Consider the following 19,702-nt stretch of genomic DNA (forward strand, 5'->3'; position numbering starts at 1 on the left):
GGCTTAAGAATTCTTTTCCTTTGGTTTTCAGTTTTGATTTTGGTGACTTTGCCATGATTTATATGAAAGGCCTTCTTGTTACCTAACAATAGTCGACATACATAGGGAAAAATTGTTAATAGTCACCTATTAGCTTTTTCTTAAATCTCTTAATAAAGTTTGATTTTCTTAATTATAAAGGTAGACATACTTAAGGAAGAGATTACCAATCAAGAGAAGTTGACAAAGTATCATAAAATCTGAGAAATTTCCTTTTTCATCAAAATTGTAATCATTTTGATATTTCAATATTTTATTAAGATCTTTCAAAGTTCTATTATCAGTCAAGAAAAGTTATTTTTAACAAAGTAAAGACATTTTACAGCAAAACACCTTTAACTCTGAAATTGTCATTCTTAACTCTTAAGGAGTCAATGCTTCTCCCTGTCCCAAAGAGTCTTATTTTTCTAGAGTATAATCTAGAAATATATTTAAACTTAAAAGATAAGAGGTCTCATCATGAGCCTGGTTACCATGATCATAGGGGAAAAATAGTCTGACATTACAAACATTGCTAAACAATCCAGGGTAATGGCTTATGATTGCAATTAATTATAAGACAAGGGGTCTCATCATGAGCCAACTTGTTTAGTCCAATTATAACCAGTGAATGGCATTGTCAACTATTTGGCTACCAAACCAGGACAATGGCTTTTAAGAACAAAAAAAGAATAAAATAAAAACTAAAAAATAAACATATATAAATGATTTATCTCTAGGTCAATTATTCTTAAATATATGGGATTCTGAATCATTGATGATTAAAAGGTAATCCTATCGAGACTATAGATGTTTGCTGGCCGCAGTGGTTCTACATGTGACAAATGAGTATATTTTAAAAGCTAAGCTGGAAAGTGACCCCTGCTTTATTTCTACAACTAATTAAGGACTGATATAGAGCTTTGAAATATTTTAATTTATGAGAAATTTTGAGAAAAATTATAGTTAGATGATTCTTGTTTTTATTCAGACTAATGAACCTAGTCAAGCATTTCAAACATAATTATTTATTCTTTAATTATTTTTACTTGAATTTTGGGGAAACCTCATTCATATTAAACAGAGATAACTGGTTCTTCTCCTGTGTGTCGCCATTGTTGAGGTAAAACACAACCCCCCATTTTTGACTTGTTCACTTCAAATAATGGGGACCCTTTCTATAAAATTTTTGGCAAAACACCTTTTAGGATTTTTATTTAGTTGATTATTCTACGATTGTGTTAAATTTTTCATTTTCTTTGGATTCTTGTTTTGATTGCTTTGTTAAAATCGATTTTTTATAGGCTTCCCATTGATACTCGTTTCACCCCATCTGGTCAACTGGTTTGTAAATGACACTCCTTTTGAAGTCTAATAATTTATCTAGCCTAGTTTAAATTCAAAAAATGTATAATATACCATTTTTGTAAATAAATTAGTTCAATAATGCATTTATTTTAAATATTAACCCCTAGTTAGTTCTTACTAACATTTTTCATTTTTTTTATACAACCAAATCATGAAGCATTGGGATTTTAGAAATTTACTCCAACTTCCAAATTGATTACTAATCTCGAAAACCTAGAATATCGAAGTGGCTGTAGTTTATTTTCAAAGTGGCTATAGTTTAAAAATTAAAATTCATAAAATAAAACCAAAATTAAAATTGATATTTAATGTTAAATTTTAAATTAATTAATATATAAAATATAATTAATTTAATTAAAATAAAATTTAATACATAAAATATATATAATAAAAAATAATAATAAAAATTCGATCGCATCGGGGCTTTGAATCGGATCGGAGGTTTTAATCAGCACATATCATTTTCAAACCCCGACACCTCCATTCCACTAACGTTGATCGCTGATCTTTAAAAGTCAACAAGCATTCATAAGGTTTTATGTTTTATTTTGAAGTTTCATTGAAACCTCACTCATACGAATGAGTGAAAAGTTAAATGGAGTGGTAAGTTAGTTTTAATATTAAAATAGTTTAAATATTTAATAATAAATTTTAAATTAATTAATATATAGAATTTAATTAATTTAATTAAATTAAAATTTAAATATTATTTAGATTAATATTAATTAGTTATAAATAGTTAATTATATTAATTAGTTAGATTAAGATTAATTAATAACAGTTTATTAATTAATTAGTTTAGTTCATAATTAACAATTAAATTAGAAATAATTGTTAGATAATTAAAATCTAATTTAGGATTAGATTTTTAATTAAAATTCTAATTTTTAGCCCAGCAATAGAATTTCCATATTTATGCTAGATTTGACCCATCAACTTTGGAAGCTCATAGATTGAGTTTTACTTTGCCAAATGAGGCCCAGGATGGCTTATTAGAAAGATAAAATCAAAGAAAACATTTCCGAGGAGGTTTCACTAATAGATTTGATCATTTATTGAGTCGAAAATTAGGCAGAAGATCAAGCTCCAAATTTCTAAAACAAAATCAATTTTCTGAGTTTTATTTTCTGCATTTTCATTTGTCCAAGCCTCTTCTCAATGCAGATTCATTTGTCAATGATATCCTGGGCCAATTAAACCATCCCAGGCATCAAAAGAGAGTTTATATATTATTTTCAATTATTTATTTAAATTGAATTTGATTGGATTTGTTTTAATGCCAAAAATTATATTTTGATTTTATTGTTGCATCTTCATTTATTTTGATTTCTTTTTGCAGGAAAATAGTAGAAGGGATACGGATAAAAAGATTTCAATCAATGAAAATGGTCCAACAATTAAAGATTGGAATTTTTGAGCAAATAAAATTGGATTGGGTAGATTTTTCTTCAACAAACTCTCCTCTCAAAAATACCTTTGGAGATATTATAAATGGCAAATTGCAGAATGTAATTAGGGGGCTGCTCTCCTCTGCAATTTTAGACTTCTAAAAGCATTTTTGTAATAAGAATTTAGAGTTGTAGGAGGGAGGAGAGAAAATCTCAGATCTGAGGATTAGTGAAGATTTTTCCTTTGTATCTTGAATTATGTATGAGGAGCAGAGTGTGCACTATTGTGGATTTAGTTTTGAAAGCAGAAGTTCAAGCACTGTAGAGGATTGTTAGAGACCGGGGTTAGAGAAATGGATGCAATAAATTGGTATTTCTAATACTACTGTTTCAAATATCAGTTTCATTTTTATGATAAAAAGAATACGTCATTTTATTCATGTTTGTGCACTTTTGTCAATATGAGTAATTTGTCCGAATGTTGTTATTATGTATTTCTAATCTTATGGATTAAATTTTGATTTCTGAGTAACTATTTACTCAGAAATCTATCTTATAAAACTGATTTATTAAATAGTGATGTGCTGCAAACTATATTTGCATATTATTGTTTAATTATTGGATTTACTGATTTTACAATCAATATCATTTTTGTGAATTATTTCCTGAGTGCTATTGGTTTATTATTTCAATTAAAAGGTCTCAATAGGATATGTTATGGTATTCACAAATGTCAGTTAATTGAACTAATTCGTTAGCTTGAAATTAACTAAAAGCCATACATATTTAAATCCTTATCATTTAATCATCTTGTTCTTAGTTGGGTTAGATCCATGTCTGCCTAATTAAGATAGGATTAGGATTAGTTTCTTTTTGCATGCATTATAGAATAAGCTTGCATTTAGATTAATATGCATTCTTTTAAGTCCTCTTCTCAAAGAGGATAGATTTTAGTTGTGGCTTGGCTGAACCCAAATTAGCTTAGAGTTCATTTTCTTGCCCAATCAGCAAGAAGAAGTGATATGATATCACTGTCTATTGGTAGTTAAAGATACATCATAAACCAATAACGATAGGGAAAAGGTAACTGGACCTAGTTAAACTAGTCGGAGCCACTAATCCAAACAGAAAAGGAGTTGCTTTAAGGTCTAGACCAGGTGGTTATCCCCCAATGTTGAGGTAGACATTTTTGGCCCTCAAGAGGGCGCTGTCCCGGACCCCGTAGAGGGGGGCTAACCGCCCCCCTTAAACACCTTGTGACCCCCCCGCTACGAAATCGGCGCAACGAAGGTGGGGCTAGTTGTGGAAATAATATAACACAACTAAAAATTGTCTCGCTTGTTGTTTTCTTTCCATAGGAGAGCTTAGTCATTTACCCAGCCCTGCAATGCCTATTGTTTCTCTACACCAAGAGAACTTCTTAGATCTCACAGATTTTTTAATGCATCTGAAGTATTCTTCAAAGTGTCCACTTTTACTAGCAACACATTTTTGTCTTCTATCATATCCCTCACAAAGTGATATTGAACATCAAAAGTAGGGTTCTTTGCTAAGAAAATTGCATTTTGGCTGTCACAGTATATCCTTATAGCTCCTTGTAATAACCCCATACTTGAACACAATCTCTGCAACCAAACTACTTCCTTTCTTGCATGAGTGGATGCCATGTATTCTGCCTCTATAGTTGATAGTGCCACTACATATTGTTTCTTACTCATCCAACTGACTGCACCTCCAAATAAGTTAAACACATACCCACTTGTAGATCTTCTCTGATCCAGATCTCCAGCCCAGTCTGCATCAACAAAGCCATGAATATCCAACAGTCTGTATAAATCCTGGTCTTCCTTGGTAGCACAAACCATAATCACTAGTGCCATGCAAATACCTGAAAACTCGCTTCACTATTGTCCAATGCTCCTTCCCTGATTTTGAAATAAACCTGCTTAATACTCCCACTGCATGTGCAATGTATGGCCTAGTATAGACCATCACATACATCAAGCTACCAACTGCACTTGCATATGGAACACAGGACACATCCTCTTCCTCTTCTTGTGTCTTGGGACACTATTCAGTAGATAACTTCACACCTACAGGAATATGAACTTTCACCGGTTTACTATCCTACATATTAAACCTCTGCAGTATTGTCTCGACATACTTCCTCTGGTTTAAACAGAGCTTCCTCTTTTCTCAATCTCTTCTAATTTCCATTCCCAAAATATAGTTTGCAGCACCGAGATATTTCATGTCGAATTTGGAGGACAATTGGGTCTTCAAATCCTGGATAATTGCTTTGTCATTTCCAACCAGGAACATATCATCCACATACAAGACCAGATAAATAACACGACCACCAATTAATTTAAAATACACATAGTGATCTACTTTGCTTCTGGTGAAGCCAAGGCCCCATATAAATATATCAAGTTTCTGATACCACATCCTTGGTGACTGTTTTAACCCATACATAGACTTCTTTAACTTTCATAACAATTCTTTCTTACCCTTCACCATAAAGCCTTTAGGTTGCTTCATGTAGATCTCTTCTTCCAGATCCCCATGAAGAAATGTTTGTCTTCACATCTATCTGTTCTACCTCAAAATCAAAAACAACAACAACAAATAGAAGTAATCTAATAGAAGCTACCTTGGCAACAGGAGAACAAATATCACCAAAATCAATTCATAACACCTGGGAATAACCTTTTTCTACCAACCGAGCTTTCTATTTCTCCACCTTTCCTTCTACATTTGTCTTCTTCTTGAACACCCATTTGCTGCAAGTGGGTTTCCTTCCAACTAGCAACTCCACCAGATCCCAAGCCTCATTTTTGTGCAAAGATACCATCTCATTAACCATGGCCTCTTTCCAGAGTTTTCAATCCTTTGAATCTATTGCTTCCTTCACAGTTCTGGGATCATCATTAGTAATAGATAAAGAAAAATTTAAATAGAAAGGAGATGGAATATATATTTTTGGCTGCCTTCTTTCTCGATCTGATCTTCTCACAGCCAGAGTTTGTAGCTCTTCATATTCTGATTCCTCTTCTGCTGTAGAGTTTGATTCTTCCTCCTTAAGCTCAAAATCTATCTTCTTAGGTTCCTTTGGTTGGAATTCATGTTTAATAACATCTTTCACCTCTCTAAACACCACATCTCAGTTATACACAACCTTCCTTGTTATTTGGTTCCAAAGCTTATAACCCTTCAAACCATCCTTATACCCAATAAAGATGCACTTTTCAAATTGACTATCTAACTTTGTTATTTTCTCCTTTAGAAGATGTACGTATGCATCACATCCAAATACCCTCATATGTGAAAGAGAGGGTTTCTTAGCAGTCCATACCTCTTGTGGAGTCTTATCCTCCAACGTTGATGAAGGTGATCTATTGACCAAGTAACATGCTATCTCCAGTGCCTCTGCCAAGAATTCCTATCCTAACCCGACACCACTGCATATGCTTCATGTTTTTTGCATCAATGTCTTGTTCATTCATTCTGAAACTCCATTTTTCTTAGGTGTGCATGGAGTAGTCTTCTGCCGTGCTATACCACACTTCTTACAGAATTCTTCAAATTCCTTCTTGCAAAACTCTCCATAGTTATCTGTCCAAAACACCTTTATCTTTTTCTCTGTCTGGTTTTGCACCATAGCCTTACATTCTTTAAACCTGTCAATGACTTCATATTTATTCTTAAAGAAATATATCCATGTACTCCTCGAGAAGTCATTTATAAATGATACATAGTACATTGAATTACCTATTGATGGAACCTTTATAGGTCCAAACAAATCACTGTGCACAATCTCTAATATCCATTTCGCCCTCTTAACACTAGAGGGGAAAGTTACCCGATTCTGCTTTCCATATACACAATTTTCACATAAATCAAAATCCAGAGAGCTATTAGACATACCTTCTACCATATCTTTACCATGAAGTATTGGAAGGTCCTTTTCTCCAATATGTCCAAGTCTTTGATGCCATAGCATGGTCTTTTCTCCAAAGACCACTAGATTTTCTGCTCCACTTTCAAGAACCAAAAAAATGTTGTACCCATCAATGAAAGTGCTACCTTATAGCTTGTACAGAGCTCCAATCTGAATTCCCCACATCAATACCAGTGTTCCTTGAACCATCTTGCAGGTATCCTTCTCGAACATTGATTTTACGCCTACATCATCCAGCTTGCTTACATAAATCATATTTCTGGCCAATGTAGGAACACGTAGAACACCCAGAAGTGTTCTAATCCTTCCACCTTACAAATTCAACTTAACTTTTCCGCGACCAATTATTTTAGCCTTCTTGTCATCCCCCAAGAAGACATAACCACCATCATATTTCTCATACTGGCAGAACCACTCTCTATGGGAAGTGAAGTGAAAGGATGCACCTGAGTCAATCAACCATGTTTCATGATCTACATGTGTACTTAGAGAAGCCAAGTACACATCTCCACCTTCATCTGAGGTGGTTTTTACCTCTGCAGAAGGATCATCATCATATCCATTTCCTTTATTAGGAGTTTTAGATTTACAGTCCCTTTTATAGTGCCCTTCCTTTCCACATTTCCAGCACACCTTTACAAGTTTTCCTGGAGATTTAGATCTCCCACTCAATGAGTTATTTTTGTTTTTGTTTTGGGACCTTCCTCATATAGACAAGGCATCACCATTTTGGCTATCCATACTTTTCCATCTCATCTCCTTCATCAGCAAGGACGAGACTATTTCATCAAACTATAAGGTAGTTGCATTATTACCTATTGCAATACCAGACTATCTCATGAATTTGGTAGAGAAAACAACAAACTCATGCACTTATCTTCATCTGAAATTTTAATATCAATAGATAATAACTGACTTACCATAGTATTAAATGTGTTCAGATGCTCTATCACTAAGTCTCCTTATTTCATCCTCAATTTATACAGCTTTTTTCATAGGAACAATTTATTCACCAGAGATTTAGATTGGTACAACGTCCCTAACTTGTCCCACAAATACTTCAACGTAGCTTCCCCTGATACATTTAGCAATACTGAATCTAAGACACACAATCGTATTATGCTCTTTGTCTTCCGATCCAACTTCTTCCATTCTTCATCGGACACTCCCGTTGGTTTAGTACCCGGATCTACCATGATCCACTGATCTTTATCTACCAATAGATCCTCCATCTTGAGTTTCTACAACTCAAAACTCTAACCATTAAATTTCTCGATTTCTATCTTTCCACTACTCTCCATCTTCTTTCACCACCAAAATCGATCTCGCAGATCTCCCAATGAACAGGGTCTACGATAGGCCCGAGCAAAACCCCTCAACAGCAAAGGCATCCCCTTGAAGCCAAAATAACTCTGATACCAAATGTAGGTTTTAACCCCATACAGAAATTACCTACATATGAATTCTAAAACACATAAAATAAACACTAGAGAGAGCATAACACAGAAAACAAATATATACAGAGATTTTCCCCTAGATCCCAAAACTGGGACTACCAGATTGATTTTTGATTATGTTCTTTTCAATGTTACAATACATATATATACATGCCAAAGCATCCAATACCATGGAAACCATTGCACTCAAAACCATGTGTGAAAACCATGCACAAAACCATAGGTAGGTTTGCCCCACCTAATATAGGGTCCAAAAAAAAATTCTCCCGGGCACTGCCTTGGACCTCGTATAGAGGGCATAACCGCCACCCTCAAACCCCCTGTGATGCCCCCGCTGTGCAATCGGTGCAACAAAGGGGGGGCTCCACTCTGGACCCCCTCTAACCGCTCGGTTAACTAGGGTGGCTAGTCGTGGAAAGAATATAACACAACCCAACAAGCTTGTTGAGCAACTCCAGCCATCTCACAACTATAATTTGAGCTTTGAAGGAGTCTTAGGCACTCCCTTGGCTCATTCCATCCACCATACACCTTCCCTAAGGCTTCCATCACCTTCAACATCCCTCATTTTGCTCTCGGTTGTAGCCTATAGGAATACAGAGGATCCTCTAGGGATTTAGGACATCCTGTACAACACATTAGGACATCCTATAGGTTGACCTGTAGTGGCTTGTTTTCAGGCCAAATTGTGATAAAATCCCCTGGGAAGCTAGAAAGGGACTCCTACTTGTCTCCCAAGCCTTTTGACCATTCACCATCATCCCTAAGCCACTTGCCACATCACGAAAAGAAGTTAGCTTTCACATTTTCACACAAAAAAGACAAAAAGAAAAACAAAGTTATTTTATTCATTTACATGCACAACAGTAGAATGTTTGATTTTTTAATTTGCATGGCTAGGATAGTAGGTTTGCATACATGTTAATTTAACATTCTTTTGAAGCAACACCGCTTAGTAGTTAGTTAGAAGAATGGTGTGTTTAAGCATTTGATTTCAGTCATTTTCCTTACTACAGTAAACAATATTGCTTTTAGTGTAGATCTCTCTTTTCCTCATTGGTAATCAAGATTCTTTTGAATCAATGGAATTCTGGTTTGAAAAATGTTAGTGGTCTATTGCCAACTTAGAATTGAAAAAGAGTAGGTCCATCACATTTACTTGTGTATACAACACTATCACCTCCAAGTTTGTATGAACCCTAGGTTGATAAAGTAAAGTTGGTAGCCCTAGGAGTTGCAACATTCTTACTGCAATATTGGTGTTCATCAGGTTCACATTCCTCCTCAGTGATGATAGGGGAGTGGTTTTGTTTAATCAACTTACCCGATCGTAGTTGAATTTTATTAAGTCCAACGGGAGTGATAAAGTAGGTTTGGAAGGTAGTCGGAGCCTCTATGATCTGAGCTGCTTTATTATTTAGGTTAGGGTTAGGTTGCACATGCAATTAAGGTCGCACATGCATTGTAGGAACAAGAGTTTGGGAAGGGGGAAATTGTAGCTGCTACCACATTGGTAATCCAGATGGGAATTTACTTTGGGCATTCCCCCTCAAGTTCTAATTCCAAGGATATGGTTGAGATGGAGGATATTGAGTAGATAGAGAGGGCGGCCACTGGTTCCAGGGCAAATGAAAATGTGTTGGAGAAGGCGCAGAGTATTTCCATGGATATTGTTGAGCGTTATATGAATTATTCCATGAATTAAAAGGATAAAAATCTTGGGAGGAAACAAAGGCGGCTTCAGGGCTAGTTGTTTCACTGTGTTTCTTGAGTCTAGATATTGATAAAAAATAAGTGCACTCCTGTTTCAGGTTTTTGATGTCCCCCTTCAATTTCCCCTTGTCCCTCAATCCTAAGGTTCTGGTTACTAGATTCCCCCTGTTGTTTTTGAATCAAATGCTTAATCTTGGGAGTGTTTTCGTTAGCTTTAGAATGGTATGGTAGTGAGATAGACGAATCAAAGGTTTTTGCCCTTGTTATGGGAGTAACAACTTTTTGTGGCTCTGTTTTCCTTACGTCCCTTTGAGAACTTCACTGTTATTTTTCTTCCTTTGAGATCAGTTTATGGATAAATGTTTTCCTTCCCAAGTCTACACTCTTCCTTTGAGATTAGTTCATAGATAAATGTTTTCCTTCCCAAGTCTACACTCTTCCTTTCCTTTTTACGACCAGTTTTTTCTATGACTAATTAGATTTGGGGGGTATTTTTGGTATTTCTATAATTCCTTCAGTTGAACACATGGACCCTATGTGTATTAATTCACACCCTAAGTGTCTCAATCTTTGACATTGGTGAGCCCGCCTAGGTATGTTGCAGTGATGCTTTAAGAAGACATGCTTTAACTTTCTCAACAACTGAAGAGTTGAAGACATGCTTTAAGAAAACACCAAAATGCCACACCCTAAGTGCCATAGTGATCACAAGGGTGAGCCCAAATAGGTATATTAGAGCGATGTGTAGGTTCTTACTCTCATTTTACCACCCAACGATTGTGGACTAGGAACACTCTATCATCAAACAAACAACTTGGCTGACTGTATCATCAATTGCCATCCCCGACAACAGTGCCAAAATGTAGTGTTGTTTTAATCAATTCTAATTGACCAATACTGCAACCATTTAATTTTCAACCCTAGTTAGGTCTATTATTTCATTGGAGTTTTCATTGTCTATGCCAATACGTTACAAACAAGAATAAAAATAGAAAACAATAAAGAACGTTGTTGGATCAATTGCAGAAATTAAATCATTCATGCAAAAATTAAAACACATTACATAATGAAATCACACTTCACAATTAGTAGAGCAAATTCACACCACACATTGTACTAATAACTACGCCAACTAGTCAACTACCAGACTTCTAATCAAATTGGTGTAACATCATAACATAATTATGGAACTGAAGCAAATATATTCTACAAATTATATACCGACAATAGAAAACCATACAAATAATAAGAAAGAAACAATAATATACAACTACTCTACCAATGTAGTCCCAGCTAAAGAGGAGGGCCCTTCCTCCCTAGCAGTGACGTAGGAATGAACACGAGATTAGTTAAAGAATCAACTTAGAAACATCAACAACATCACTGCAGTGTCTTTGTTATTAAAAAAAATTAAAAGTTACAAGATCAAAATAACAATTATCTCTATGATGTCTCCATACATGAAAGATTATGTTTCTCTTATAGTTATTACATACCCAAAGTCAGGAATAGACCAGTCATGAGAATCTCACGATTCTCATGTTGATCATAAAATAGAAATCATTATAATTAGTTCCTAAATAGAAATGTTATTCAAATACATTGGTTAAGATCATAACCACTTGGATCTATCACTTTCTAAATAAACAATTCATAACTTCCAATAGTTGTTGCATGGAATAGTACCCATGACTTTGCCAACTATGGTGTAATAGCATCCTGTGGTCAAATGATAGTTTGGGATGTAACAACAATCACTGGGTAACAAAAAATTTGTAACAACACCTGAGGTGTAACAATGGTAACCTGTAATAGCGCGTGGTGTAACAACAACACCTGTAACAACATACAAAGTGTAACAACAATCTGTTCCATCCTTCTCTTAAACTGATCAACACAGCTGTTCATTCCATAACCTAGTTCTCACAAGAAACACCTAAAAAATATGAGAGGATCCAAAATATTTCTCCAATGCTTACCCTAGTTACCCATAAAAAGGAATATTGCATCGTTATATTCAGCAAAAATCACAAAAGAACATGATGGCAAAATAGCCTGTTTATAATAAGAAAAGGCGATTAACATATAAAGTTTTGTTGGCCTGAAGGGAAAGAGGATCAAAACTTGGGAAAGAAAGTATAAGAAATAGCTATAAAAACTACAACCAAGACCTGTTCTTGTTCCAACTCCTTCTCTCGTCTGTGCAGCTCTTGTTCTTCCTTGAGTTGCTACTTCAGCACATGCAACTCCTTCATTGTTTCTCTCTCTCTAGCTTCACATGATCCTCCTGTCACATTGTCACCTCATAGCCTCAATATCCAAAGATGATTTCATCACAAGTGGATCTGCTTGAACTTGCAACTTTTCTCCACCTCTGCATTGTCAACAACCTTCCTCTTGCATTTGTTGCACGTAGGTGTGCTAGCGTCTACTGCTGCTGATGGTGTTACTCGTTGTGATGCCGCTTCCATTTCATCTTAATATCCTTGTCCATGAACAACTTGATATCTTCATAAATAGGAAAGCTCATAGAGACTTGATCAACTACGTCCTCAGTTGCGCTCTCAATGGTGTCTTTAACTCTGCTCTCCTAGAAACCATAATACCTATGCTGCTGAGAGGAAGACGAACACCTCTGATACTTGGAGACATAGAAACACTCATGGCAAGAAATTTGTTAGTTGAAAACCAAAACAAATTGGAGGACTAACATGCAACATACCCGTGTGACTGTCTGTGAAGATTGTGCAATTTTCACCGAGAGGTTGGGAGACTGACTGTCAAAACTATGCAAGGCACAACCTGGGCTATCGAGAGGCTGACTGACTACTGGAACTATGCAATGCACAGTCAAACCTATCCCACTGAGGATTGAAACTATGCAATGCACAATTTTAGTTAGGAGTGACAAGCAAACCAGCAAACTGCATTGTGCAAATTCTAGGGCCAATAAGGAACTGCCTCCTAGAATTGCGTAATGTGAGCCTAGAGGTTAGTGCTGGTCATACATGCGCAATTTATGAAGAGAAGGTAGAGTCTTCACTTCCAGAAATGCACAATGCTAGCCGAACAAGGCAAGGTCTTGGCCAAGGCAGCCCAGACCTGCTAAAGGGTGAATGAAAACATGATAAGTCTAAATGCATGGTGATACTGAGTGTAAACAAGAGTGAATGATCATCCATGCAAACAGTAAGTGCAGGATTCAGAAAACGGGAAAGCATGCATGTGTGTAAAGCGGGTCACTAGAACGGTGACTGTTGGTGCAAAAACAGTGTCATGCATGTGACAACAGTGAGATGCGAACAAAAACTAAAATGATGCTTCTACAAGATAACATACATCAAATCAACAGGAAGCTTTCATTGAAATCAAGCAAACAACACTCACAAAAAGGAAAACAAAAAAAGCGACAGAAAAGCAATGCAAGGCATGAGAATCATACTTACCTTAAAACAACTAAGCTGAAAATATCAAAGATCTGGCGTGTTAGAGCTCCAAGGTTGATGTGAGGAATGAGATTTGCAGTGTCCGGTTCATAAGTTTTGATAAGATCGAGGTTATGATGTGCATGCCACAAATCTAGGAAAAAGAGACACTTGGTGAGAGGTTTCTAAAATGATATTTGCATGTAACCTCTAGGTGCTAAAAATAGATCCCTAAATCTAGGAATGCCTTTCACATGTTGCCTTTTGCTATTTCAGGGAAAGCAGCCCATGCATGCAAATAAGTTTCTCTCAGTCTCGAAGGGAGTCGGTCAACCCGAAGGCACATGCAATAGCTTGCAAGACTAGGAGAGGGATTTACGTAGTTTTTGGGCTGAGCTAGGTTGGTCTTCCCTGAGTGATTGCACAATTTCTGGGGTCCGCAGGTGACTGCTGCCTAGAATTGCACAAATTTGGGGTTGAGCTACAGTGATGGGCCAGATTGCGTAGTTTTCTCAAGGAAGCCTGTTTGAATGCATTGCACAATTTCTGAGCCCAGTAGGTTGCCCAATAGATTTGCGGAATTTTTGGATGGAAGGCTAGTTCCCATCCAGAATTACACAATTTTTATGAGAGAGCTACTTAGCCAGGAACTAGCTTAAGTCCAGAATGGCAGCCTGTGAAGGGAGTGAAGAAAACTGACATGCATAGGTTGGAAAGCCACTGAAACTCAGTTGAAGCCTATGTACTTGAAAATGCAAGACATGCTACTAAGGATGGTTGGTAGGGAGGCTCCAAAACGAAGCTAAGGAAAATTTTTGGAGGATGGTTGTATCTACTACAACACATTCATAAAAATGCTTCTAAGGATTAGTTGGTAACCTTTTTTCAGTTCAGTGTTGAGGCTCTCTTCTATTCTCTCTGTCTTGCATACTCTTGGAGACTTAGATTTTTCTTGGAGAGCTCTTGGAGGGTGTGGCATAGTTGGATTTTTGGAGCAAGAAGGCAAAGGAATAGTAGGAAAGCATAAGAGGGCATCGAGATCATTAGCTACATCATATTTTCTTACAGGTACTGAGTTACATGTATGTTTCCTTCACTAGTTTTAGCATGCATGGAACATGCATGTGGTTTCTTGGTTGTGATATTTCATTGGAATGAAGGATTGCCTATCTTGATAGTCGATTGCCTAACCTTTCCATTTCATGGATATCCATGGTGATTATGGGTTTACTTTCATTGTTTGTTTTTGGTTGTTTCTCATGCTTCCTTAACTCAGGTTCAGTTACTAGTTCCTAGAGCCTTGGTTGGACAAACGCTTTGGAGCTATGTAAGAACTTGGGCTTAGTTACTAGTCATATAGCCTTGGTTGGAGAAGCACTTTGAAGCCCTTGGTGGGTTGAGTTACTAGTCCCAGAGCCTTGGTTGGACAAATGTTGTGGAGTTGAGCGACAATTGTGGGTTGAGTTATTGGTCCTAGAGCTTTGGTTAGAATAAATACTCTAGAGCCCTGCATGGATGTGATAGAGGTCAATTAGATGATGGTTTTTTGATTTCCAACCATGAGGTGGAATCACTATTTGATGGGTTGAGGTGGATGAGCTTTGGAAGACTTGGATGAGTTTTTATTGTTGTGTTCTATGAGATCCCACATTCATGCTTGGAATATGATACGGGGGTGAATGGATGAAGAGAGATTTAGCTCTACCATTCTACGGTCAGGTGGAATGTGGAAGTCCCATCCTGGGTTTGGATTTTGTAGCATTAATAAAAATTTATTTCTCCTTGTATTGCTATGCGAATTTTGATGGACTGTATGTGGTCTATATGGTTGTACATTCATGAGTATTTTTGTCCCTATTATGCTTGCTATGTATGTGTTTTATTACAACAACCATATATGGATTTCCTCATGTTTTTACTTGTAATTGAATGATTAATTTATCTATCACCTAATGGATGAAATGGCAATTGATGTGTTGAGGCACCAATGGTTCTTAGTAATTTTCAGCTAAGTATTAGACCCCTTTTCTCAGAAATGTTAATTACACCTGTAGATCACACACTTGCAATATGTCTGATGAAATGTGTATCATGGCTAGTAGGGGTCCAGTCAAGGTCTTGAACAAGCATTTTCTTTCATAGTGTCATTTCCATGTTATTTTAGTGATCTAAAGAGATGGTTCAATTAGAGGTCGTGACCTGGATTCTGGGGCTGAAAAAGTGGCTCACAACCCATAGTCGCTAGCATATCATTGACAATTTTGGTCTCTCGTCACTGGCAGTCAAGCCTGTGAGAGCGAATTTGAGTTTTTGGACGCACTCATGCCTATAGCATGGGAGATACTGTGCCTTAAATTGTCCAAAAGCTCATTGGGACCACAAGGCAAACTGTCTAAAGTATTGGATTGTTTTTGAAGGGTCTTGTAACTGATAATTGATGTTTGTATGGTGTGTTTCTGTTGGTTCGACTTCCTTAATGTGGCTTAGGAGGTCGAATCATATCATAGTGGCATGTCTTTGTTTGCTTACCTCAGCTAGCCAGTTGCTTGGGAAGATGTGGGAGGAGGGTGTAACAAAGTGGTATTGTGTCTCTCACCCTTGCATTCCATGTGCTTGTTGCATTTGCATGATCTTGTTCATGGTTGTAGTGATGTCATCATGTGAAATTTGAGGTATTATTATGGAATGCATCGCTATGAGTGTATGAATGGTGACATGCTGATTTATGTCACTTGCATGTATCATTGTAGTATTCTTGGTTACATTCTTGTATTCTTGGTTGCATGTATCATTCTTGCAGGTTTGATTTCAAGCATTGTTCTTTCATGCTTGATCATATGTGTTTATGCATATGTGTGGATGGTTATGCATTGCTTATGCAAAGACATGTTTGCATGTGGTAAAGTGTATAGTGACATAATTATAGTGGTTTTCATGCATGAGGTCGTGATGAATGTTATCAATGAGGTCATGCATTGATGACTGGACCGTAGCTAGAATGACAACTGCATGGTCATATGCTTATGTTTTATGTTTCTATATGCTGTCATGATTATGCTATACATGTATCACGCTAATTTGTTCATCTTACAGTCAACGTATCATCCCCGAGTTATACTAAGGTAAGCTGGTTTATTGTGATTTGGTTTAGCTGACATGATACACCTTGCAGGAAGAAATATCAAATGGCTAGAAATATGGTTGACTACAAAGACTCTCCCTAGCAATCTGAAGAGCAATATGGTGTTGGGAACTCTTCTGATTTGATAGTTACACTAGGAAGCTTAAAGGAATAAATAAGTAGTTGTAAGGCAGATAATGACATAATCATGTGGGCACAAGAGAAACAAGCAAAGGTAAATGTAGTAATACTTCAAAGTTTGTTAGATTTGCAGTGATAGGGACCATGTAGGATTAGCTATACGAAGGAGGATAAAACTTATGGCGCATATGGTAGTCGATCGCATGGTGGTCACAGGTCAGATAGATCTGACATAGTGAGAGATAGCAGGTTGATGGACACTCCAAATAGGAGACGTCATAGACATAGGTATGATTCTAGTTCTGACTTAGATATGCATCATGATTGTCATCGTTATCATCCTTACAAGAGGAGTAACTGGGGATATTTTCTGGATGAATTTAAGAAAGAAAAGCCACCAACATTTGATGGAGAGATGAAGAAACCACAGGATGTAGAGGCATGGTTGCTTGACATGAGGAAATTCTTTAGGTTGCATGACTACTCACAGAATACGAAAGCTAGAGTGGATACATTTATTCTCAAAGGTAAAGCAGACATTTGGTGGGAAGATGTGAAGAATGTCAGATTTATTCATGAGGAAGATTTAACTTAGAGTGAGTTTGATCGATTATTGAAAAAGAAGTATTTGTCAGAAATAAACTTTAATGAAAGGGTGAAGGAATTTTATGAGCTAAATATGGGATCTATGAGAAATGAAGAATACACCAGCAAGTTCTTGGAGTTACCGAGCTATGTGCCTTATCTCACAGAGGAAAAGGCCAAGATTCAGAGGTTCATTAGTGGGTTACAAGTTTAATTTAAATATTGAATTGAGTTCGATGAGCCTGGATCATTGGAGTAGGCCATTTAGAAGCTAAGGCATCGCTATGAAAAGTCATAGCACAGAACCGAGACTAAGCCAGGTTGGAGAGGTAATGCAAAGAACAAAGGAAAATGGGACAAAAAGAGAGCAAGGCCTCAAGATATAGGTACAAAGGAGAATTCCACACCACCTAAGAGGTTCAATGCATCAGATAGAGGACAGGGACTCTGATCTGAGGAACAAAATAAGGAGCCTATGTGGTGTTGGACTTGTGGAGGAGATCATCGTAGGAGAGATTGTCCATAGTGCCAGAGTGGTAGCCCTAAGATATACAGTGCACAAGAGGCACAAACTGTTGGATATGTTGGTCAGGGTATTCCATGTATCTATGTAACATTGGATAACAAACAAGCAGAGCGTCAGGTATATATCATTTTGATTGACCCTAGATCTAATTATAGCTATGTTAGTCATGACTTGGTGGATAAGTGTGGTTTCAGTAAGGAATTGCATGCAAAGTCTTGGTTAGTGTAGTTGATTATAGGTACGAAGAAATGAGTTCATCATTGGGTAAGAGCTTGTGCATTTGATTTGAATGGTATGCCTATCACAACACATCTAAATTTGTTACCTTTGGGATCATACAATATGTTGTTGGGCATGGATTGGTTGTATCTCATAGAACCAAGGTAGACTGCTATGACAAAGCTATTGAGTGTGTTGATGACAATGGGGAATCATGAGTCTTATAGGGTAAGAATAAATCTACATCAATTAGGATGGTGACAACTATGCAAGCAAATTATATACACAGGAAAGGGTGTAAGTTATTTGCAATGCACATTTCTAGTGATAAGGGTAAGGAAGTTTAGGATATATATGTGTTGAGAAGATACCCAGTTCTACAAAAATTAAAGGATGTGTTTCCTGAGGACATTACAGAGTTTCCACCTCACAAGGTGGTAGAATTTTCTATTGAGTTAGTGCTAAGGTAGCTCTAGCATCAAAATCACCTTACAAGATGAGCACACCTAATTTGGTTGAGTTAAATTTGCAGTTGAAGGAAATGTTGGACAAGGGATACATTAGGCCAAGTGTATCACCATGGGGCACATCAGTATTGTTTTTGAAGAATAAATATGGTACTCTTAGATTATGCATTAATTAAAGGCGGTTGAACAAAGTGACTATCAAGAAAATGTACCATTTCCCAAGGATCGATGAAGTATTCGATCATTCAAAGGGAGAAACAGCGTTCTCAAAGATTGATCTGAGATCCAGATACCATCAGGTACAGATCAAAGAGGAGAAGATTTACAAGACAATGTTCTAGACCAGGTATGGGCATTATGAGTTTTTTGTTGTTCCATTTGGCTTAACTAATGCTCCAACTACATTCATGTGTTTGAGGAATAGTATGTTGTGTCCATATTTGGATAATTTTATTATTGTGTTTATTAATGATATACTGGTATATTCTAAAAATGAAGAATACCATGTCGAGCATTTAGCAACAATGTTGAGGTTTTTAAGTATTAGGGGTTTACGCAGTGCATTATATTAGATATCATTTTTGGGATTCAACTGCGTTAAGTAAGTCATTAATGTGTGACCATTTCCATGAGAGGTAGTCGTAACTGACTAATTTCTCATGATTTTTGAATTGTTCACTTAGCACTCATTGCATCGGGTGATGCTCACAGGGGTGAAGAAGTGGGATTGAAACTAGTGAAATGAATCACATAGCGTCAATCGTCACTTCCGGGGCTTGCACCCGATAACCAGGACTTCCCCCGGGAGGTCACCCATCCCAGTTCTCCTCTGGCTCAAGCACGCTTAACTGTGGAGTTTTCCCCACAATCAAGCCCACTTAGCTTGCTACCCCATTTGCAAAACCTTAGCAAGTATTGTGCCTCATGAACCATTCAAGTAGAGATCCCTTCACTCTTTTTGAATTTAAGTATTAGGGGTTTACGCAGTGCATTATATTAGATATCATTTTTGGGATTCAACTACGTTAAGTAAGTCATTAACGTATGACCATTTCCATGAGAGGTAGTCGTAACTGACTAATTTCTCATGATTTTTGAATTGTTCACTTAGCACTCATTGCATCGGGTGATGCTCACAAGGGTGAAGAAGTGGGATTGAAACTAGTGAAATGAATCACATAGCGTCAATCGTCACTTCCGGGGCTTGCACCCGGTAACCAGGACTTCCCGGGAGGTCACCCATCCTAGTTCTCCTCTGGCTCAAGCGCGCTTAACTGTGGAGTTTTCCCCACAATCAAGCCCACTTAGCTTGC

This window comes from Pinus tabuliformis, chromosome 9 (genome assembly GCF_031772625.1).
Source record: "Pinus tabuliformis cultivar Carrire ecotype Pingquan chromosome 9, CPIR1, whole genome shotgun sequence".
Lineage (NCBI taxonomy): Eukaryota > Viridiplantae > Streptophyta > Pinopsida > Pinales > Pinaceae > Pinus > Pinus tabuliformis.